At 46.8% G+C, this 24,854-nt stretch overlaps 1 protein-coding gene across 1 annotated transcript in view; it reads left to right on the forward strand.

Moving 5' to 3' along the window:
* The first annotated feature begins 9,379 nt into the window (after positions 1-9,379).
* LOC145361070 (uncharacterized) overlaps positions 9,380-24,854 on the forward strand; it is a 52,545-nt gene continuing 37,070 nt past the window's right edge. Inside the window, exon 1 of the mRNA XM_080216642.1 lies at positions 9,380-9,456. The gene's annotated coding sequence lies outside the window, so the exon portion shown is untranslated. The remainder of the gene's footprint in view (positions 9,457-24,854) is intronic.

Consider the following 24,854-nt stretch of genomic DNA (forward strand, 5'->3'; position numbering starts at 1 on the left):
CCGGCATACCCACATCATGTACAAATCCCACCCAGAGTTCCCTTTATCCTTGTCCCTTTTAATCTCATCCTGAATTACAGGTTGGAACCCAAGGAGCAAACAGCAGAAACTCCATAAACATTTTATCGAATCTCTGTTGGGTAAACGGCAGTGTGAATGGGAACGTACTTTCCTCACAATTCACTACAAACACTTCAGTTTTAATTTGGAACGCAAAAGTGTTTTTTATCTTGATTTGTTTATTATTAGTGTCACACGTAGGCAAACAAGTATTCTGTCTGGATCTGGTCAACAATTTTAGAGACTTTTCCCTTGATGGAAATAATGTACAATGCAAATGCAGTAAGATCTCCAAATCCTTTGCTATAATGCGTAGAAGTATGAAGTTTATTTATCAGTGTCACAAGTTGGCTTACATTAACACTGCAATGAAGTTACTGTGAAAATCCCCTAGTCGCCACACTCTGGTGCCTGTTCGGGTACACTGAGGGAGAATTTAGCAGGGCCAATGCACCCTAACCAGCACGTCTTTCAGACTGTGGGAGGAAACCGGAGCACCCAGAGGAAACCCACGCAGACACGGGGAGAATGTGCAGGCTCTGCACAGTGACCTGAGCTGGGAATTGATCCCGGGTCCCTGGCGCTGTGAGGCATCAGTGCTGACCATCGTGCTGCCCCTATTTATGATCTGAAGTTATATTTTCTCAGGAGAATTTCAACGTTGCAGTTACAGGTCTGAGCAACAATTAAATGTGTTCTAATTGAATTCTTCGTCGGTTAATGCTTCTGACTGATGCCTGGTTGCTACAGCAGTGGTGGGTAACGTGCAGCCTCTGGGGAGGGGGTGAGGGCCACATGCAGCCTGCCTGGGTTCTGAGTTCAGCTCCATGAGACACTTTATTTGCCGTTATCCATATGCAGGGTTATGACGTTACACTGATTTCTATCTGTGTAGTTTTATTCCTACCGGAATGACTGAAGCAATTCGCACGTAAAGTGAGGGGGAATGAGTGCTGGTTGCTCACAACATTGACTGTGAGAGCTGTGAACTCCCTCTGTGGCCAAAGCTTCAATGTTTTTACCATTGGAAGTTCATAGAATCCCCACAGCGCAGAAGGAGGCCATTCAGCCCATCAAGTCTTCACCGACAGCAATCCCACCCAGGCCCTATCCCTGTAACCCCCGTGTATTTACCCTGCGAATCCCCCTAACACTAACAGACAATTTAGCACGGCCAATCCCCCCAACCCGCATGTCTCCTGATGATAGTTCTATTAACATGTAAATGATTCGGCATTTTCTATAACTCGTTAGAGAATATTCAGCGTGTATTAAACTTAATTAATCTTATTCATAGAACCATAGCACCATAGAAAGCATTCTTTCTGGTTGTATCACAGCTTGGTCTGGGCTCCTGTTCTGCCCAAGACCGCAAGGAACTACAAAAGGTCGTGAATGTAGCCCAATCCATCACACAAACCAGCCTCCTGTCCATTGACTCTGTCTACACTTCCCGCTGTCTTAGGAAAAGCAGCCAACATAATTAAGGACCCCCACGTACCCCGGACATTCTCTCTTCCACCTTCTTCCATTGGGGAAAAAGATACAAAAGTCTGAGGTCACGTACCAACTGACTCAAGAACAGCTTCTTCCCTGCTGCTGTCAGACTTTTGAATGGACCTACCTCGCATTAAGTTGATCTTTCTCTACACCCTAGCTATGACTGTAACACTACATTCTGCACTCTCTCCTTTCCTTCTCTATGAACGGTATGCTTTGTATGGCGTGCAAGAAACAATACTTTTACTGTATGTTAATACATGTGACAATAATAAATCACACAAGATCATGTGGTCACGGTTAGTGAACAAGGCCGATTTCAATCTTGTGACCCTCTGAGATGAAGGAGGACCCTTCTGTGACCCACTCACTAGCCTGGGTTGCCCCATCACTGCTCTAAGTTTGAAATATCCTTTCTAAATTTTTCAACATCTCTCTCTCTCTCTCCTCTTTGAATTTGCACTCTTTCATCGTGTTTTAGACATCTATTCTAATATCCCCTTGCTGCCTATCAAATTCTGTCTGACAGACTCTCCCATTTGGTATCCCAGGATGTTTTTCTCAGAGAGAGACGCTATATAAATACAGGCTGTTGCTTCTGACGTTGGGTAAAGTCCAGTTTGACCACATTGCCATTGTAGCTAATTATAAGGCCATGAGATCAAAGGAAATAGGAACAGGAGCAGGTCATTAGGCTCCTCCAACCTGCTCCTTCATTTAATAAGATCAAGGCTGATCTACCAAGTCTAATTTCCTGTCTTATCTTCATAATGCTTAATTCCCAACTCATTAAAAACCTATCGATCTCATCCTTGAGAATGTTCCAGGCAAGCTTCCACAAACAGCATCGCAACAGCGACCAGATAATGGCCAGGCCTCCTTATTCAAGGAAGGATGTAAATGTGCTGGAAAGTTTAGAAAAGATTTACCAGGGATGGGGGGAGGTGTCTCGTGAGGAGAGGTTGGACAGGCTGGGCTTGTCTCCGCTAGACTTTAGAAGAGTAAGAGGTGACCTGATCGAAACCTTTGCAATCCTGAGGAGTGTTCGCAGGGTGAATGTGGAGAGGATGTTTCCTCTTGTGGGAGATTCTAGACCAATGGCACAGTGGTTAGTGCTGCTGCCTCACAGTGCCAGGGATCTGGGTTCGATTCCCGGTTTGGGTCACGGTTTGGGGGTGAAAGGTTATCGGGGGTCGGCAGATGTGGGGTTGAGGTTACAGTCAGATCAGCCGTCAATGGGGGAGCAGATTCAAGGGGCTGAGTGGCCTCCTGATTGGTAGGTTTGCGTAATCCGATTTTGAGCGGATGGTAGGAGATATGATGCCGGGGTTGTTGGAAACTGAGAGATGTGCATGGGTCAACAGGGACTTTTCTTTATTCATTCCTGGGACCTGGGTGTCACTGGCTGGACCAGCATTTATTACCCATCCCTAGTTACCCCCTGAGAAGGTGGTGGTGAGCTGCCTCCTTGAATCGCTGCAGTCCACGTGCTGTGGGTTGACCCACAATGCTGTTAGGGAGGGAATTCCAGGATTTTGACCCAGTGACTGTGAAGGAACGGTGATATATTTCCAAATCAGGATGGTGAGTGGTTTGGAGGGGAACTTGCAGGTGGTGGTGTTCCCCATGTATCTGCTGCCCTTGTCCTTCTAGATGGAAGTGGTTGTGTGTTTGGAAGGTGCTGTCTAAGGATCTCTGGTGAATTGCTGCAGTGCATCTTGTAGATGGTACAGACTGCTGTTACTGAGTGTCAGTGGTGGAGGGAGTGAACGTTTGTGAATGTGGTGCCAATCAAGTGGGGCTGCTTTGTCCTGGATGGTGTTGAGCTTTGAGTGTTGTTGGTGCTGCTCCCATCCAGGCAAGTGGGGAGTGTTCCATCACACTCCTGACTTGTGCCTTGTAGATGGTGGACAGGCTTTGGGGAGTTGGGAGGTGAGTTACTCACCGCAGTATTCCCAGCCTCTGACTTGCTCTTGTAACCACTGTGTTAATGTGAACTGTGAGATGTATAGTATTAGTGGAGGCAAAGGGGTTAACGAAAGCTGGGGTTACAGTATGGATACCTAGGATCATGTAGGAGGTTAATGGAAACACTGACGCACATTGGGTATTGTAGCTTTGATTTATTATTGTCACATGTATTAGTATGCAGTGAAAAATATTGTTTCTTTCACGCTATACTGACAAAGCTTACCGTTCATAGAGAAATAAAGGAGAGAGTGCAGAATGTAGAGTTACAGTCATAGCTAGGGTGTAGAGAAAGATCAACTTAATGCGGGGTAGGTCCATTCAAAAGTCTGACAGCAGCAGGGAAGAAGCTGTTCTTGAGTTGGTTGGTTCGTGACCTCAGACTTTTGTATCTTTTTCCCGACAGAAGAAGGTGGAAGAGAGAGACTCTGGCAAACAGAGGGTTAACGAGGCTGACAGTGAATTCTCAGGCTGGAGTGGGACGGGACCCTCAGGTGAACAACTCCCAGAAGCTTTGTATCCGAGGCTCAGACTGTGAGACTGGATCAATGGCCTGGGGCAGTGTTTAAATGAGATGTGGTGCTGTTTTTCACACTGTGCAAGACAAGTGCAGCTCCCATGGGCCCCTCGGGGTTTGGGGGTGGGGGGGGGTGGGTGCAGGTTGGGGGGGGGGTGGTGCAGGTGGGGGGTGGTGTAGCCAGCTGCTTGGTAAATTCTGTGCTCAGCAATACTGGCACAGATTTGGGGACAAGGCGGCACTCCAGCTCGCTGGCACAGGGTTTGATTCCTGGCCTGTCCTGACTGAGCTAGTCTCAGTAAGAAGTCCAACAGGTTTATTTGGTAGCAAACGCCACTAGCTTTCGGGGCTTTGCCCCTTTGTCAGGTGGTGTTGTGAGACTTCTTACTGTGTTTACCCCAGTCCAACGCCGGCATCTCCACATCCTGAGCTAGTCTCAGCAGGGGGAAATGATTGGGCTGTGTGTCTCCCATTCTCCGTCACTTGTCTGAGCCCCAGATTCCCTCCCTAAACCTCTCTGTGTCTCCTTTAAAGTTTATTTATTGGTGTCACAAGCAAGGCTTACATTAACACTGCAGTGAAGTTACTGTGAAATTCCTCTAGTCGCCACACTCCAGCACCTGTTCGGGACATTTTTTGGACTGTGGGGGAAAACCGGAGCACCCGGAGGAAACCCACGCAGACACGGGGAGAACGTGCAAACTCCACATAGACAGTTATCCAAGCCGGGAATCGAACCTGTGTCCCTGACGCTGTGAAGTAGCAGTGCTGACCAGTGTGCCACCGTGCCATCCAGACTGACACTAAAACCTACCTCTTTGGCCAAAGCCTTTGCCCGCTTACCCAAACATCTCCTCTCGTGGCAAATTTTTCTTTGTGACTGTTTCTGTGAAGCACCTCAAAGGTCTTACCTGGAGAAGGACGTTTTATAAATGTTATCCGGTTTGTATTCTCACACCAGAGGAACAGAGGAAGTCATTAACAACACTCTGTGTTCAGACCCTGTAGTTATCTGATCAGAGATATTCAGAAAATAATCATTTCGGAGTGCACTGCAGAGACAGCATCTTATTATCAGAGAACATTCCCGTGTAAACAATCTCCTCTTGGGATGACAGCCAGGAGAAATCCCAGTGTGGAGACCCACTAAACACAGCAGATGTTTCAGTCCTCACTGACAGAGCCATGTGTCTAAGTGGGAGGTCATGGTCAGCCCCTCGATTCTGCTCTGTCCATCTCGCAAACCAGCCTCCCATCCATTGACTCTGTCTACACTTCCCGCTGCCTCGGAAAAGCAGCCAGCATAATCAAGGACTCCGTGCACTCCAGACATTCTCTCTTCCGTCGGGGAAAAAGATACAAAGGTTTGAGATCACAAACCAACAGACTCAAGAACAGCTTCTTCCCTGCTGCTGTCAGACTTTTGAATGGACCTACCTCGCATTAAGTTGATCTTTCTGTACACCCTCGCTATGACTGTAACACTACATTCTGCACTCTCTCCTTTCCTTCTCCCCTATGTACTCTATGAATGATAAGCTTTGTATGTATAGTACGCAAGAAACAATACTTAGCATAGTATCATAGTGTAGAAGGAGGCCATTCAGCCCATTGAGTCTGCACCAGCCACAATCCCACCCAGTCCCTATTGCCGTAACCCTATGTATTTACCTTGCTAACCCCCCAGACACTAATGGGCAATTTAGCATGGCCAATCCTCCTAACCAGCATATCTTTGGACTGTGGGGGGAAACCGGAGCACCCAGAGGAAACCCATGCTGATACGGGGAGAAGGTGCAGACTCCACATAGACAGTGACCTGAGGCCGGAGTCGAACCCGGATAAATGTGCATTTTGCACATTCTCCCCATCTCTTCGTAGGTTTCCATTAGGTGCTCCAGTTTCCTCCCACAGTCCAAAGATGTGCTGGTTAGGTGGATTGTCCATGATAAATTTCCCCTTAGTGTCTGGGGGGATTAGCCAGTTAAATACATAGGGTTATGGGGATAGGGTCTGGGTGGGATTGTGGCTGGTGCATGCTGTATGTTTTAGGGGGATTAGTGGGGTAAATATGTGGGGTCACAGGGATAGGGTCTGGGTGCAATGCTCTGTTGGAGTGGCTAACCACTGTGCCACGAGAGTGGGACTGGAATCAAGAGTTTTTAGAAAATGGGATGAGTGTAGATTTAGTATAGTTCTGTCAGTGTACTCGTGATGGGCCGAAGGGCCTCTTCTGGGTAGCATGGTGGCACAGTGGGTTAGCACTGCTGCCTCACGGCGCCAGGGACCTGGGTTTGATTCCCGGCTTGGGTCACTGTCTGTGTGGAGTTTGCACATTCTCCCTGTGTCTGCGTGGGTTTCCTCTGGGCGCTCCAGTTTCCTCCCACAGTCCAAAGGTGTGCGGGTTAGGTGGATTGGCCACCTCAAGTTGCTCTGTAATGTCTGGGGGACTAGCTGGGGTAAATGCATGGGGTAATGGGGATGGGGCTTGGGTGGGATTGTGGTCAGTGCCAGCTCGATGGGTCGAATGGCCTCTTCTGCACTGTTGGGATTCTATGATTCTGTACGGTGAGACTCTACAGGTGGAAAGAAATCCCCAAAATGTTGACCTGATCATCAATGAGGAACCAGCATTCAGAGAGTGACTCATCACCGTGGCAACAGCTACTCAGTATGATGGTTTGTTTTATCAGTATGGAGCTGTAGGCTGCAGCTTAGTTTAACAATGTTCTCCACTTTCAAAGTATCTCATTGACTGGAAGGTGCTGAGGTCACGAACAGTGTGGTGGAAAATCCAGTCTGTTCATTCTGCCTTGGGGCGAGTATTCACACACCTGAAGTAGCTCCCACCCACAAGACAGCACAACCTCCGTGAAGGGATAGAGCAGCACAGTGACCAAATATTCATCAAAGTGCCTGGAGCTAACTACGTCAGCAAACAAAAAGGGTGGCACAGTGGTTAGCACTGCTGCCTCTCAGCGCCAGGGACCCAGGTTCGATCCCCAGCTCGGGTTACTGCCTGTGTGGAGGCTGCACATTCTCCCCGTGTCTGCATGGGTTTCCTCCGGGTGCTCCGGTTTCCTCCCACAGTCCAAAGATGTGCAGGTTAGGTGAATTGGCCATGCTAAATTCTCCCTCAGTGTACCCAAACAAGTGGAGACTAGGGGATTTTCACAGTAACTTCATTGCCATGTTAATGTAAGTCTACTTGTGGCTAATAAATAAACTTTAAACAAAAAGGTCACTGTCTGAGTGGAATCTGCACATTCCCCCGTGTCTGCATGGGTTTCCTCTGGGTGCTCCGGTTTCTTCCCGCACTCCAAAGATATGCAGGTTAGATGGATTCATACAATCCCTACAGTGCAGAAGGAGGCCATTCAGCCCATCAAACCCACTCCGACAGCAATCCCACCTAGGCCCTAACCCCATAACCCCACATATTTTACCCTGTTAATCCCCAACACTGAGGGAGAATTTAGCATGGCCAATCCCTCTACCCTGCACATCTTTCAAACTGTCCCTAAATTGCCCCTTAGTGTCAGGGGAACCAGCTAAAACAAATGCATGGGGTTATGGAGATAGGGCCTGGGTGGGATTGTGCTCAATGCAGACTCGATGGGCTGAATGGCCTCTTTCTACACTATAGAATTCTATAATTCTTACCAGAACACCCGGAGGAAACCCATGCAGCCACGGGGAGAACATGCAAACTCCACACAGGCAGTGACCCAAGGCTGGAATTGAACCCCCAGGTCCCTGGCACTGTGAGGCAGCAGTGCTAACCACTGTGTCACCCAGGACTGGCCATGCTGAATTGACCCTTAGAGTCCAAAGATGTGCATGTTAGGTGTGGATTATGTGGGGCTATGGAGTAGGATCTGGGTGAGACCCTCTGTTAGAGAGTCAGTGCAGACTCGATGGGCCGAATGGCCTCCTTCTGCACTGCAGGGATTCTATGATTCTATCAAACTCGTCCTTTAACAGGTGGGAAAGCGATTTGTGTTTATAAAGTGCTTTCCCCGATTCCAGGACTTCCCAACATTTTTCACTGCCACTTTTCAAAGTGCAGTCGGTCACTGTTTTGGGAAATGTGGGAAAGACAAAGGGTCCAGAGGAGGTTCACAAGAATGATCCCTGGAATGAAGAGCTTGTCGTGTGAGGTACGGTTGAGGACTCTGGGTCTGTACTCATTGGAGTTTAAAAGGATGAGGGGGGATCTTGTTGAAACTTACAGGATACAGCGAGGCCTGGATAGAGTGGACATGGAGAGGATGTTTCCACTAGTAGGAAAAACTAGAACCAGAGGGAACAACCTCAGGCTAAAGGGACGATCCTTTAAAACAGAGATAAGGAGGAATTTCTTCAGCCAGAGAGTGATGAATCTGTGGAACTCTTTGCCGCAGAAGGCTGTGGAGGCCGGGTCATTGAGTGTCTTTCAGTCAGAGATAGATAGGGACTTAATTAATGAGGGGATCAGGGGTTATGGGGAAAAGGCAGGAGAAAGGGGATGAGAAAAATATCAGCCATGATCGAATGGCGGGGCAGACTCGATGGGCCGAGTGGCCTAATCCTGCTCCTATGTCTTATGGTCTTAAAGCAAGCCCACAGAGCCAGCCCTCCGCAGCTCTGCCTGTCCCCTCTCCCTCCCACAGCCCCTGCCTCCATGCTCCCCCCCCCCAACAAGCAGGTAATCTGTTTGAGTGATGTTGGTTGAGGAACGTTGACCAGGGAATCCCAGGGGAACCCACCCTGCTCTCCTTTGAAGCGGGGGGATCATCTCATCACCCCCTCAGGAGGCTCAGTTCAACGTCACCTCGAAGCAGGTGCACTGGTGCCAGTGCGGCACTCCCTCGTGCCCAGGGTGGGGGGAATGCCAGCCTGGAGTGCAGGAGCCAACACACTGGGAAGGAGATACCAACCTACAGAGCGCTAACAACCAGCTGAGATCGAGCCTGGCTGGCTGGTGGTGGAACAGACACAGCGAGTGCAGAGAGCTGGATGTGATGTATGGAGCAGCTGCTTTTAAATGTCTGGGAATGAATCAGTGGAAACAGCAGATGGGGCAGAGTGTGTGAGAGAGACGGGGGGGGAGACGGGGGGGAGGGGGCCATATTCCTGCCTGTTTGGATCCAATCCCATTGGCTAACTCTAATCCAGGGTATTGTCCACATCAAAAAGATCTCCTAATTGGTTAAGATTTGAGCTACGAACTGATTGGTTGTCGAGGCAGCAGGTTTTATGAGATTGCTGATTTGTTTAGAGCTTGTTCAGGTTCTAGCCCTGTGGAGTAGAGGCTGTGCTTGTGTTTTATATAGTGTGTATCCCTCCCCTTGCTGCTGTGTTTTTTAGGCAGACTGTCCTGTTTTTGAGCTGTGCGGGGGGGGGAAGGAGGAGGGGAAAAGCTGAAGCAGGTAAGTTTACTGTTAAACTGCTTTTATCTCTCCAAGGGCTGAGAATGAGGGGAGGGGGAGGGAGGTGAGTGAGTAATCCCCCACTGCGGGAGTGATTTCCAACTGCAGCCCTGTGCAAAGTGCACAGGCATTGAATAGGATTTTATTTCTAATTTTTAAAAGGCTGCAGCAAAGCAGTTGGTGTAGAAATTGGACTGTTTTTTTTCAACATCATGCAAACAGATGTGTTTTTGTGGCTGTTGTATCTTTTTTTTTAAGAGCCTCATTAAACTGCAGTATCTTTTGCTTTTAGTGCATGACTTACGGAGAGGGACTGAAAGGTTTGTGTGTTAGTCTGTGTACAAGTCCATTTTGTTTTAAACTGTTACCCCCTCTCCCTATATCACTTATTATAGGACTAGTTGTGACCTACCTTATAACTGCCCAATCTTGAGCTCTATCTTGCATGGGTCTGGATGCTTTGTGTGTGTGTGTGTGTGTGTGTGTGTACAGCTGGAGTTGTATTAATGTTATGGGGGGGGTGGGGTGGTGTTAATATTTTATCATTTTATTATGACCCAACCTAGAGATCTAAATGTGAGCCTGGTAGTTTTACATGTATGTTTTGCATTACTGTGTGGGGCTTTTTAATATTCTAACTTTAAGATTAGAAGTGGGGTGGGGGGGGTGAAATTCTGCAGGTCTGGCAGCATCTGTGGAGAGGGTGTTAACCTGGTATGACTCTCTTCTTCAGTGGAAATCCAATCTTGTTGTTCAAAGCCTTACAAAAATAGAGGTTTCAGTGGCACAGCTGTCACACTTTGTAATTTAAATTATTTCCCCCAACTTTTATTGGGGGAAGCTCTGGGGAGCGGTCCTCCCCTATCTCCTACTAATACTTGAGTTAAACTGACCACCACCTCAGTCAAGGGAGCCCAGTGTAAGGTGAGTCTCTTAGTTCCATAATTTGGCTCCTGTAATGATGTGGAGATGCTAGTGTTGGACTGGGGTAAACACAGTATGAAGTCTCTCAACACCAGGTTAAAGTCCAACAAGTTTATTTGGTAGTAAATGCCACAAGCTTTCAGAACGCTGTTCCTCTCTCAGGTAAGTGGAGAGTTCTGATCAGAAACAGGGCATATAAAAAGCACACACAGTTTACAGAATACTGATTTAGAATGTGAGTCTTAAGGGTGCAGACAGTGTGAGTGGAGAGAGCATTAAGCATGGGTTAAAGAGATGTGTATTGTGTCCAAACAGGACAGTAAGTGAGATGTTGCAAGTCATGGAGGTTACAGATAGTGTGGCACAAACCCAAGATCCCTGTTGAGGCTGTCCTCGTGTGCGGAACTTGGCTATCAGTTTCTGCTCAGCGACTCTGTGCTGTTGTGAAGGCCGCCTCGGAGAACGCTTACCCGAGGTGGCCTTCACGGCATACTTGATGCTATCCCCACTCGCATTGTCTGCACCTTTAAGACTTTGAATAGCAGATTAGCTGTAAAGACTCACATTCTAATCAGTATTCTGTAAACTTGTGCCTGTATATGCTCTGTTTCTGATCTGAACTCTCTACTTACCTGACGAAGGAGCAGTGTTCTGAAAGCTTGTGGGTTTATCATCAAATAAACCTGCTGGACTTTAACCTGGTGTTGTGAGACTTCTTGGTTCCTGTAAGTCAGCCTAGCAAAGGGTTAAAGAACCCCTGAAATCATCTTAGCTTTCTTTTTCACAAGTGGTTCAATAGATAGTGAATACTCCCTAGAGTTGGAGCAGTTAAAACCTGGTTTGTGGAATTGGGTATCTCTCCCTCTCGTTGCTAATCAACAGTGACTCGAGGCTTTTTTAAGAGGTTGTGTCCAGTTGCTGAGTTAACAATAGACAGTATCTGGTGCTGAAATGGGGTGGAGAGTTTGGGAGTGCTTGCCTGGGGTACTGAACACCCCTTCGGTATCTTAAAGTATCTCTTTTAAAAAAAAAGTCCCTCTTCCCTCTGGGGAAAGATGAGGATGTTGGTTTTTGTGTAATCGTGCCTGATAAATGGTGCTGATGTGACTCTCTAATCCTCCCCTCCCGTCAAACAAGGTGGGGTAACCAGGAAAAGAATTGTTACTGTTTATCCGATTCTCCCACCCAGCCGAGGTAAAGGGGTGCTTTTGTAGGGCTCTCAGCTTTCACTGGCAGTCCTCAAAGTTTAATCACTTGACCTTGCACTGCCTCCTCCAGTCAAACAGCCTCCCCCCCCCTCCTCCTCGTGAGTCTGAGCTACTATTTGAGGGTATTGGAAGGTATCACTCAGACCAGCCTCCCATCCATTGACTCTGTCTGAACTCTCTGCCTCGGAAAAGCAGCCAGCATAATTAAGGACCCTGGGCATTCTCCCCACTGTTTGGGAGAAGAAAGTTACAAAAATTAGAGGTTGCATACCAACTGACTCCAGAACAGCTTCTTCCCTGCTGCCATCAGAGTTTTAATGCACCTACCTCGCATTAAGTTGATCTTTCTGTACACCCTAGCTATAACTGTAACACTACACTCTGCACTCTCTCCTTTCCTTTATGAATGGCATGCTTTGTATAGTGTGCAAGAAACAATACTTTTCACTGTATCCCGATACATGTGACACCTCCAAAGAAAGAGGTGAAACATTGGAATTGGGAGTGGAAGTAGGCCATTCAGCCCTTTGAGCTCTCCCTAGTCTCAAATCCACCTCCCTACCCGTTCCCCATATCCCCTTAGCCTGTTTTTTATCAGAAATATGTCTCTTTCTTATCCCCTTATCCTGTTTTTATATCGATTTCCCCTTCTTGAAACCATTCAATAATCAAAATTTTTGGGGATGTTCTTTTTGATCTTATATATTTGAGGAATTATGAATGCCCCTATCGATTGTTGCAATTTTGGTGATCAGTAAATCTCTGCTGGCGAATGTGTAATGGTTTTTTTTCCCTGACTGCACTAATTATATTTCATCGTCTGAGTTGACTGAATCTATTAGCCCCTCCCCAGAGTACAATAGCTCACAGGGAACAGTCTGTGCGGAGTAACAGACTCCAGTGATTATTTCCCCCACCCCCTTCGTGACTACAGATGGAATTCTGCACAAAGGGATGCTGTGACCCCCTCCCTCTCCCCGATCTCTCTGCAATCATTAAGTGATCCAAGTTCCCATTTTAAAATGTGAAGGGTTGGTGCTGGGGGACGTGCTAGTCCAAACTCTTTTGAAGGAATTCCTACTTTGTTTTTAATACATCTGGCAGGAAAAATGGGTGAAATTCCCTGAAACTAATCAGCAATTTAATTGCCCTTGTTCGAAATCTGTGACTTTGTTCTGAAGGAGGACTTTGTGGCTCCCAATATCCCTCCCCTGTTTTTGTCCTTTCTAGAATTATAATTTTAGAAATAAATGGAGTAAATTTAACACGTGAAATTTGGGGTGGAGGGTGACAAAATTCTCAATTGGATAGTGTTTCAAATGCACAGCAAGATCCCACAATCATAACTTCCCTACAGTGCTGAAGGAGGCCATTTGAGCCTGCACCAATAACAATCCTACCCAGCCCCACTCCCTATAATAACCCCATGCGTTTACCCTGCTAGACCCCCTCCCCCCCCCCCCCCCCCCCCGACTAAAGGGCAATTTAGCACAGCCAATCCAGCTAACTCGCATGTCTGTTAGACTGTGGGAGGCACCTGGAGAAAACCCACACAGATACAGGGAGGATCCGCACACAGTGATCCAAGCTGGGAATTGAACCCAGGTCCCTGGCATTGAGACAGCAGTACTAACCACTGTGCTGGCCCCACCCACCCCCTCCTCAGCATGCATTTAGTATACAAGGCTACAGCCAAGTGGTGGAGATGGGATTAGCTTAAATGGGTGCTTAATGGCTGGGGGCAGATGTGATGGACTGAATGGCCTCTTTCTGTGCTATAGAATTCTACAACTAAGTTGCTGTGGACAACTTGTGTGCCAAGGGATTTATTTACCACCAGCTGGTGGAGCAGGGGGATGGGGGGGAGGAAATGAGTGAGGATAATCCACATGAAAGAATTCTGGGTTTCCAAACCAAATGGAACAATATTCTTCACAAAGGGTTACATTAAACCATCCAATCAGCCCCTGAGTTTAAAAGGAAGATCGGATACATGGTGCAAGTGTTTAAAAATTAAGAAGTCCTGTATGTTGTTGTGTGTTCCCTCTCCCACTGAGTGTTAGTGTTTGTCACCTCTGCAATGTCACCAAATGGTGATACAGGATCCAGTGGCAAACTGGTTTTATTTTGACTGAATTAAAGCATTCACTTTCCTTCCATTTCTAATCAAGGTTTAGATACTTTACCAGCAGAGATCTGTTGCGTTTGTTAATGCAACTCTGTTTGAATTTAGTCCCTATGGCTAAAGTTTTCTTTATTAGAACAAAAAGCACAGAATCAGGCCCTTCAGCCCTCCAAGCCCCTGCTGATCATGATGCCCTAACTAAACACCTTCTGCCCTTTAATAAAAGCAAGTTACTGCAGATGCTGGAATCTGAAACCAAGAGAAAACGCTGGAAAATCTCAGTGGGTCTGGCAGCATCTGTAAGGAGAGAAAAGATGTTTTGAACCCAGACTTTCAGAGCTTTGACATCTGGACTCAAACATCAGCTCTTTTCTCTCCTTACAGGTGCTGCCGGACCCGCTGAGATTTTCCAGTGTTTTCTCTTTCACCTCCTGCCCTTACTCTGTTCCCTCCTTTATTCATGTAACCATTGAGATGCCTCTTAAGTGTTGCTAATGTGTCTGCTTCCATCACTACCTCTGGCAGCGTGTCCCAGGCACCCACCACTCTCCATGAAATATCTTCCCTGCATGTCTCCCTTAAACTTTCCCCTCTCACCTTGAACCTGTGGCCCCCCCCCCCCCCACCCTTGTAACTGACACTTCCACCCTGGGGGAAAAGCCTCTGACTATCCACTCTGTGCCTCTTGTCATTTTGTAAACCTCTATCAGGTCTCCTCTCAGCCTCCATCTTTCCAGTGAAACAATCCTAGTTTATTCAACCTCTCCTCATTGCCAACACCCTGGAGACCAGGTAACATCCTGGTGACCCTTCTTTGCACACTCTCCAAAGCTTTCACATCCTTTGGTAGTGTGGTAACCAGAGCTGCACAAATACTCCAAATGCGGCTGAATTATGGTTTTATATATCTGCAAGATGATTTCCCAACTTGGGTACCTTGGCTGAAGGCAAGCGTGCCATGTGCCACCTTAATTACTTTGATAATCTGTGCTCCCACTTTTAGGGAACTGTGGACCTGCACGCCCAGATCCCTCTGTCAATGTTCCTAAGGGTCCTGCCATTTACTGTATAATTCATACCTAAATTTGATCCTCCAAAATGCATCACCTCATTTGTCAGGATTAAACTCCATCTGACTTTTCTGTGCCCTAGTCTGTCTATCTGTTCCCCCTCACCAATGTACCACACCTTGACGTCCTGAGGCATGTACACTGGGGAGACCGTGCAGACACTACGACAATGGATGAATGGACACAGCTTGACAATCACTAGGCAGGAGTGTTCCCTTCTTGTTGGAACGCTTCAGCAGACAACGGCTCTCGGCCTCCGATCTTTGGATAAGCGTTCTCCTTGGCAGCTTTCACAACAATGCAGAGCTATTAGTCTCTCCTCAGCGACAAGTTCCACACACATGAGGACAGCCTCAACTGGGATCTATGGTTCATGTCACACTATCTGTAACCCCCCACAACTTGCCCAGGCTTGCAAAATCACTAACTGTCCTGTCTTAAGAGCGTATACACCTTAACCTGTGCTTATCCCTCTCCACTTGCATAGCCTGTACCTGTAAGAACTTGATTACCTGTAAAGACTCTCATTCCAACCATTATCTTGGAATGGAGTTTGTCTATATAGGCCCTGTTTGGGAACCAAATCCTGCACTCGCCTGATGAGACAGTCTCTGAAAGCTCGTGCTGCCAAATAAACTTGTTGGATCCCTCAGTGTACCTGCACAGGTGCCAGAGTGTGGCGACTGGAGGATTTTCAGTAACTTCATTGTAGTGTTAATATAAGCCTATTTGTGACAACTAATAAACTTATTATCACTTTGCAACCATCTTCCTTGAGGCCTTGCTGCAGCCCTAAACCCTCCAAGATCCCAGCTCTCCTTCAATTCTGGTCCCTTGATCTCCTTTAATTGCTGGACCTATAACTCTGCCTTCAGGTACTGAGGCTGCAAACTCGGTAGTTCTCTTGCATTGTAAATAGTTCCTTTTGAAACTTGATTCTTTACTGTGCTTTTGATCACCTGTCTTAATATTGCGGGTGTCAAATTTTATTGTGTCTAAAGTGCCTTGGGACACTCTGTTAAATGGGGAATGTGAATTGAGGGATATCTAGGCCCCCCACCCCACCCCACCTCCCTCACCCAGTCTTGAAGAGAGTGGAGGAGGCAGGCTGTACTCTGGCTGACCCTCAGTACTGAGTTTGGAACCAGAACATCGATTTTTGGCAGCAGAAGCATTGTGCTTGTGGGTTGTATCGATTTGAGTTTAGCGTTTTGACGGTCAGGTTCTCGGTGGCTATCAGAGCTCTCGGCTTCTTGTCTGGGGTGTGGTGTTTTGCAGCTGTATCAAGCTAGTCTGTTTGAGTTTAATGAGAGAATCGCGTATTCTAGAGCATTCCATTTGAATCCGTACAGTGCAGGAGGTCATTTGGCCTATTGATCCTGCACCAACATCAATCCCATCCCTGTAACCCCACATAGTTACCCTGCAAATCCACTATGAAGGGGGCAATTTAACATGGCCAATCCCTCTAATTTCCACATCTCTTTTGGAGTGTGGGAGGAAACCCACAGGGAGGACATGCAGACTCTGCACCAACCCAATTGTGGAATAGAACCCGGGTCCCTGGTGCGGTGAGGCAGCCATGCTGACCATGTGCTGCCCAATGCAGAGCTAAATTAAAAGGGGGCACTCTCTGAAGAAGATGAATATTAATTTTAAATGGCATTTGAGCTTTGGGCTCTAATTTGAATAAATTTGGTACCAGCTGGGTCTGCAGCTTAATGGGTCTCTCTCTAATTCTATAATATTGAGCCAGCACTGTTGATTAAATTCAATCCAGGATCTATTTATACAGACGCTCCTTTCATCCCCAGTGAAATTGGAATGGCCACAGGAGAGGGTCTACTTTTGTGAGTGAGAGAGAAACTTTAAATTGTTGTTGCTTTACTTGCATACATGTTTCTGAATATTACATCACTGGGGGAGAGGGGGTTACCCCACACCCGGCAGAGTCCGCATTGTAAACATGGGGTTTTTTTTAGAAGTCTGTCATCTGAATCCTCAATGATCTTCCTGGCCTGGAGCAGTGACCAGTCTGTCTCAGTGCACTGATGGTTAATGAACGTTTTGAGAACTGAAAGACTTTGTTCCGGTTTTACAGAGCGTAAACACTCTGGGTTTCATCTCTCTGAATTAATCTGTCCAGCCTGACATCATTTGATTTCTATTAATGTAACTTCTGACTAATATTGGCCTCCTGATTGATACCTTGTGTACAGACTAATAACTGACCCTCAGCTGAAGCTTCTGTGCTCTCTCTGATGCACTGAAAATTTTTGTTGTGTCGATTTTGCCTCTAATTTGACTGGAATGATTGATTCTGTCCTGGGAGTGGACCATTTCCAAACCAGAGGGTGAAGGAAGGATATTGGCACCCCTGTGCCGTCATTGACTCGTTCCGAGAATTTGGAATGAATGTTAAAAATACTCAGGTTGGGCAGTTCCCTGTAGAGGGCGAAACTTTTTGGGGTGGATGATCTTTCATTACCACAAGGTATCGAGGGGGTTTTAGCATTAACACTTTAAGGGGATGTTGCAGGGATCCATGTTCGATTCCCTGCTTGGGTCATTGTGTAAGTTTGCACATTCTCCCCATGTCTGTGTGGGTTTGCTCCAGTTTCCCCTCAAATCTGAAAGATGTGCTGGATTAGGTTCTTTGGCTGTGCTAAATTCTCCCTCAGAACATGCCCTGGAGTGTGGCGACTAGGGGATTTTCACAGTAACTTCACTGTAGTGTTAATGCAGCCTACTTTGTGGCACTAACAAACATGCCACATTTGCTTTTCCTATTTAATTTGGGTGTTATGTTTCTAGTCTGAGAGTATGACTTAACCCCAAACTAAAGAGAAATGAAGTGAGCAGATCTGGAATTGGACAGGGCAAAAGTTCATATGGGACTTGGATTTTAAATGCACACAAACCACCCTCCCGGATCATAATGAGAGCCCACTTGGAAAGGCCAAATAGCCAACTCCTTCTAAACTCTCTAACCTCCTGTTAGTGAGGAAGCAATTCCACTCCCAGCCAGGGTCAGTGCCTTCAATTTGAAGAGAAAGATATTCCTCTGTGTTTGCCAGCTCCAATTAATCCATTATTTCCAGGCTATGGCTGGATTAACCCCAGGATTCAACAAAAAGGCATAACAATTGCTAATTTTATTTTGACCAGTAGGTGTGGGATGTGGCACCAAGTAACATAGAACAGTACAGCACAGGAACAGGTCCTTTGGCGCACAATATTGAACATGACACCAAATTAAACCAATTCCTTCTGCCTGCCCTTGGTCCATATCTATCCATTCCTTGCAAATTCATGTGCTTATCTAATAGCCACCACCCACCGCACGCCCCCCCACCCCCCCCCCCCCCCCCCCCCCAAATCAAATCTGCCTTCTTCAATACCCCAGCAGTGCATTCCAGACACTACTGTTCTGTGTAATTTTAAAAAAAAACTTGTCCCTCATATCTCCTTTGAATTTTTTCCCCTCACTTGAAATGCATGCCCCCTAGGAAAGATTGACTGTCAACCCTATCTATGCCCCTCAGTTTTATAGATTTCTATCAGGTCTCCCCTCAGCCTCTGCCGCTCCATAGAAAACAATCCTAGTTTGTACAGTGGTTAGCACTGCTGCCTCTCAGTGCCAGAGAGCTGGGTTCAATTCCCAGCTTGGGTCACTGCCTTTGCACATTCTCCCCATGTCTGCGTGGGTACACTCCAGTTTCCTCCCACAATCCAAATGACGTGCATTGGCCGTGCTAAGTTCTGTGTGGTGCCTAGGGGAGTTTCACAGTAACTTCATTGCAGTATTAATGTAAGCCTACTCCTGACACACACAAATAAAAATCCTGATTAGTTCGCACCCTCTAATCCAGACAGTCAATTGGGTAATGCACAAGTGTGTTCCCTTTCCGACTGGCTGGAAGACCACGAGATCTGTCAGGCTGAACAGCCAATGATGAATGGAGGTGGGATAGATTGTGTGGGGAACCCTCCAGGACTGCATCCAGCCAGAGTTGGCAACTGTGTTTCTGGAGAAGCGAACTGTGGCTTGTGTACAAAGCCTGATTGGCAGCTCAAACTGTGCAAAATGTTGATGATTCTTGACACTGTGTGTTTTGGCTGGATGCCAAGTGGCTATTCTGGCCTGGAGCTAGACTGGGAACAAGCGATTTGCCTGCCTGTTTGCACTAACAGCACGCTGGGCTTTGGCAGAATGGAGACTTCTAATATTTTAGAAGTTTTTTGAGTTTGTTATACACCTGACTGTGAGATTGTGCTAGAAATCTAAAGAGCAGATGTTGGTGGGGGAGGAAAGAGCTGGGATTCAGTGAGATTAGGAATGAGTGTACTGACCTGGTTTTTTTTAAAAAAAACTCAATTTAAAGGGAGCCTTGTAGCTCTGTATTAACTCCCAATCTCTGTAACAATGTAATTGTGTCCTGTGCCTTGAGATTTAGATCTCAAATTAGTCGTCATCTCTTGCTGCCGATGACCCAAATCACATCGGCCTTTTCAAATCTTCCCAGGACAACAATTAACTGTTCCTGCTCTGTCTCGTATCAACTTTCAAAAGGAGATTTGGGTGGCACAGTGGTTAGCATTGCTGCCTCAGTGCCAGGGGACCCGGGTTCAATCCTGGCCTCGGGTCACTGTCTGTGTGGAATCTGCATGTTTGCCCTGTGTCTGTGGGTTTCCTCCCAGAGTCCAAAGATGTGCCAGTTAGTTTGGCCATGTTAAATTACCCTTTAGTTTCAAGGGGATTGGTAGGGTAAATGTGTGGGGTTACGAGAATAGGACCTGGCTAGAATTGTGGTTGGTACAGAATTGATGGGATTTTGATTTGTATATCAGGAAAATTGTGCCATATAGCAGGTTTGAGAAAGATGGTGAGTTTTGGGGCGTTGGCTGGGTTAAATTCTCCCTCAGTGTACCCAAACAGGCACCAGAGTGTGGTCACGAGGGGATTTTCATAGCTTCACTGACACATTAATGTAAGTCACGTGTAGGTCAGACCAGGTAAGGATGGCAAATTTGTGGCACTAATATTTTTTTAAAAATTTGATTACTGGGTTGGTAATCCAGAGGCCCAGGCTAATACTCTGAACACCAGGTTCAAATCCCACCATGGAGGTAGCTGGAATTAGAATTGAATTAATAAACCAGGAATTGGAAAAACCCATCTGGGTCACTAATGTCCTTTTTATGGAAGGAAATCTGCCATCCTTACCCGGTCTGGCCTACATGTGACTCGAGTCACAGTAATGTGGTTGACTCTAAAATGGCCCAGCGAGCCACTGGGTGACGGGCAACAAATGCTGGCCCAGCCTCCCAGGCCCACATCCAATGAAAGGAATAAAAATAAATTGGTGACACATGTGAATTAAGGAAATTGTTGTATTTTCATTGCTCTGGGTTTCTGTGCCTTTAGCTGGCTAGCCTGAAAATTGGAATTCACTCCCTAAACCTTTCAGTCCCCCTCATTGCTGTGCACCTTGTCTTGGGTCACACTGGCAGAGATGTTGGTAACATCACCTAGACTAATCAGAAGCCCAGACTTGATGCTGTTGGACATCAGGTCAGATTCCACCATGGCAGCTTTTAAATTGTTTAAGTAATGATGTTTTATTGACTGTTATTTAGAACCCATCTGGCTCACTTTGAGGGGGGAAGCTGACCCCTCCACCCTGTCTGGTCAGGCCTACACACAACTTCCTTCTACATGTCCCATCAAACCACTCTGTTCAAGGGTAATTAGGGATGGATAATGGTGGCCTTGTCACTGGTGGCACAGTGGGTTAGCACTGCTGCCTCAGTGCCAGGGATCTGGGTTTGATTCACGGCTTGAATCACTCTCTGTGCAGAGTTTGCATGTTCTCCCTGTATCTGTGTGGGTTTCCTCCAGGTGCTCAGGTTTCCTCCTGCAGTTCGAAGGTGTGCGGGTTAGGTAGATTGGCCCATGCTAAATTGACCCTAGTGTTAGGAGGACTAGCAGGGTAAATAGATGGTGCTATGGGGTGCTATGGCCTGGGTGTGATTGTTGTCTATGCAGTTTACCCTTCACTGCAGGGATTCTATTTCCATGGATGTGCAGTTTAGGGGGATTGACAATGCTAAATTGCTCCTTAGTGTCTCAAGATGATGTGTAGGTTAGGTGGATTGGCCATGCTAAATTGCCCCTTAGTGTTGGGGCATTGTCAAGGTAAACACATGGGGCTATGGTGATGGAGCCTGGGTAGGATTGTTGGTGCAGGCTTGATGGGCTGAATGGCCTCCTCTTGCACTGCAGTGCTTTTATGATTCTGTGCCAGTGATCTCCCCCTTGCTGAGTGATAACTCTCCTGGGAATGCCCAGCATTGGTGGGTCTTGCACTGGAATCGAGAGTTGGTGTGTGCCACAAGGAGTTCTTGGGGGTTTTTGATTGAAAGTGAGAATGGAATTTTGTTTGGACTCATCAATAATATACATGGCCCACAAGATCAAATTCCACTTGTCAAAATGTAACTTGCCCCCAATTCAATCCAGGCTGTTTTGTAACTGTTGCAGTGATGAATAATTTAAAATGGCCAGGGATTGAAATTAATCTATATCACATTTATAGAGAACTTTTAAAACCACAGAGATTCAGTCCAAACTGGCTGGAACCTTCCTATATTGCTTCATCAACATTTTATACCTTTTATTCTGTGTTCTTGGCTACTTTCTCTTCAATACAATTGCTATTTACCACTGTCTCCCATTTTCCTGTTTTTCTTGCCCCCCTGCATTTGTAAAATTCTTTCCAATCTATTGGGCCACTTCGCCCCTTCCTGATGAGTTGTAGATCTTCCTTCATCCTGTTTTTGTTCCTTGTTTTCCCTGCTCTCAAACAAATGCTGCAATTAATGATCCCCACCCTGGAGTGGACGGACAAAATTAGTTTGTTTGTTAGTGTCACAAGTAAGGTTTACATTAACACTGCAATGAAGTTACTGTAGCCCACCTAATCCCCGAGTTGCCACACTCCAGCACCACCTCACTACACTGGTTGTGCTAAATTCTCCCTCGATGCATCTAACCAGCAAGTCTCTTGGACTGTGGGAAGAAACTGGAGCACCCAGAGGAAACCCATGGGGAGAACGTGCAAACTCTGCACAAACAGTGACCCAAGCTGGAATTGAACCTGGGTCCCTGGAGCTGAGACAGCAGAGCTAAGCACTGTACCACTGTGTGGGAAAAGTCCCACAGCCAGAATTATTTCTTTGTAAAATAATGAAACATCCCATAATACACAGAATACTACTGTGCAGAAGACGCCCTTCAGCCCATCAAGCCTGTCAACAGGTGAAAGGCCCTGACCTGCCCACCTAATCCCATGTGCCAGTCTTGGCCCATAGCCCTGAATATGATGTGCCAAGTGCTCACCCAGATACTTCCTTTTAAAGGATGAAGCAACCCACCTCCACCATCCTCCGGATAAAAAGCTTTTTCCTCACATCCTCCAGCCCCTCATTTTAACATGTCTCCCTATGACTGACTCTTCAACCGGATGAGTTATAAATGACAAATTGATAAAAACATCATTACTAAAACTAAGGTACTTCACAGGAGCTTTATAAAACCAAGTATGGCAGGATATTGGAGCAGGTAACCCAAAACTTGGTCAAAGAGGTAGATTTAAAGATTTAAAAATGACTTGGAGGAACAAGGAGGAAATGAGTTCCTGTGTTTACGGGAGGAGAGGTGGTGGGTGGGCTGGCTAACTCTGGATACAAGTGATTGGGAATGCTACGGATGTGCTTGGGGCCTGGGTGGGTACCTGAGGGTACAGGTACTCATGGAGGAGGCTCAGGAGTCTCGAATCTGAGTAAAGACTGGGCTGTGGTGCTGGGGGTGGCACAGTGGTTAGCACTGCTGCCTCACAGTGCCGTGGACCTGGGTTTGATTCCAGGTTTGGGTCACTGTGGGTAATCCAGTTTCCTCCCACAGCCCAAAGACATTTGGGTTGGGGGTGATTGGCTGTGCTAAATTTTGTGTTAGAGGGACTAGCGAGGGTAAATGCATGGGGCTTTGGGATAGAGCCTGGGTTGGATTGTGGTCAGTACAGACACAATGGGCTGAATCCTGGGAATGGACTGGAGTGGCTGAGCCTGGAGGTAATGAATGAGAATGGCTAGAGGAACACTCAGCCAATATTTATTCCTCTCTAATCTAATTAGAGAATCTCACTGGGACCTGACTGGCTGGTTAATGTTTCTCTAACAGTAACTAAGCACTTCATTGGCTGTAAAGTGCTTGGAGCTGGCGGTTTTGCAAGCTATTCTAAGTGCTACATCCGCAAGTCCTGCTCATGGTAACAGCACTTAAATTTTAACAGCAGCATTTCCCTGCAGTCTGGGTGTTGGCTGGCTGTGATGGAGGAAGGCTTTGGCTTGCGCTGCCTCCCCCTCAAGTGTTTTATTCTACATGTTCATTAATGTAATGGCAAGCTGACGTAACAGTCTATGATCTGTTTAGACTGAGTGATTTTTGTGGCATCATTTTGTTATTTCTCCTGTTGGAGCTGCACAACAGAGGCCATTCAGCCCATTTGTGTCTGTGCTGGCTCCCTGTAAGTGTAATTCCCTGTGCCTCTACTCATTATCCAGTCCTCGATTTTGAAGCTACCTGGACCTTCCTCTTGGGCAGTACATTCCAGACCCACTTGCTGCATTTTGTATAAAGCTTCCTCATTGCTGTTGCGGAGTGACCCTGGTCCCTGGCAACTATCTCTCTCCAGACCCCTCATTGATATTGATTGCAGAATTCAAAATCTCCTTTTTGGAACAGGCAGTCAACTCTCCAGCTGTAGCTGGAATGCTCCCATGCAATTCTTCCTATAAATTAGTTGCCATCCTTGCTAATCCCGTTCTGAATCGGACACTGTGTAACCAGTATTTGAGGTTGGTTGTGTGCTTTTTCTACTGCCTCCCTAAGGGCCAGCATGTCACTTTAACCACTATTAACCTTCCCCCTCAACAAATAAGCCCTGTGTTTATCTGCAGCCCAACCACCCCCATCCCCCCCCCATTCCACCTTAGTTTCTGTATCACTTCCATGTCTCGCAGACAATGGTAGTATGGATGGCTAATGCCCTGGGGACCTGGGTTCAAATCCCCACTACAACAGATGGTGAAACTGGAATTCATTTAATCTGGAATATTGAGTTGATGACCAGAAATCCATTGGATTTGTGAAGGGTCATCGTGGGTGGCATATGCTGACATTGTTGGCAATGCCCAAGTCCTATATGTGTACCAAGTTTTAGACCCTAAGATATAGGAGCAGAATTAGGCCATTCGGCCCATCGAGTCTACTCTGCCATTCAATCATGGTGGTTTTTTTATTCTCGTCCCCATTCTCCTGCCTTTTCCCCATAACCCCTGATCCCCTTATTAATCAAGAACCTATCTATCTCTGTCTTAAAGACACTCAATGACCCGGCCTCCACAGCCTTCTGTGGCAAAGAGTTCCACAGATTCCCCACTCTCTCTGGCTGAAATTCCTCCTGATCTGTTTTAAAGGATCGTCCCTTTAGCCTGAGGTCGTTCCCTCTGGTTCTAGTTTTTCCTACGACTGGAAACATCCCCTCCATGTCCACTCTATCCAGACCTTGCAGTATCCTGTAAGTTTCAATAAGATCCCCCAAATTCTTCTAAACTGAGTACAGGTCTAGAGTCCTCGACCCCTTCCTCGTAGGTCGGTCTTCTAGATGAAGGAAAGCCATGGTCCTTGCGCTGGTCCCTGAGGAATCCCATATATACATTCCTGCAGTCAAGAGTTTGCCACTGCTATTTCCAGTGGTGGGCACTGCTGCCTCAGTGCCAGGGACCTGGGTTCGATTCCCAGCTTGGGTCACTGGCTGTGGGGAGTCTGCATGGGTTTTCTCCTGCAGTCCAAAGATGTGCAGGTTAGGTGGGGTAAATACATGGGGGCGGGGGTGTTGGTAAGCAAGCTGTTCTGGTGATGTGGACGGATGGGGCCATGTGCCCTCTGCTGTAGGGATTCTGCATCTGAAGTCCTTTATGAAACGTTGAGTATTTCTAGCATCTCAT

Source organism: Carcharhinus amblyrhynchos, chromosome 33, assembly GCF_965287045.1.
Source record: "Carcharhinus amblyrhynchos chromosome 33, sCarAmb.v2.hapA, whole genome shotgun sequence".
In the NCBI taxonomy this organism is placed as follows: Eukaryota; Metazoa; Chordata; class Chondrichthyes; order Carcharhiniformes; family Carcharhinidae; genus Carcharhinus; species Carcharhinus amblyrhynchos.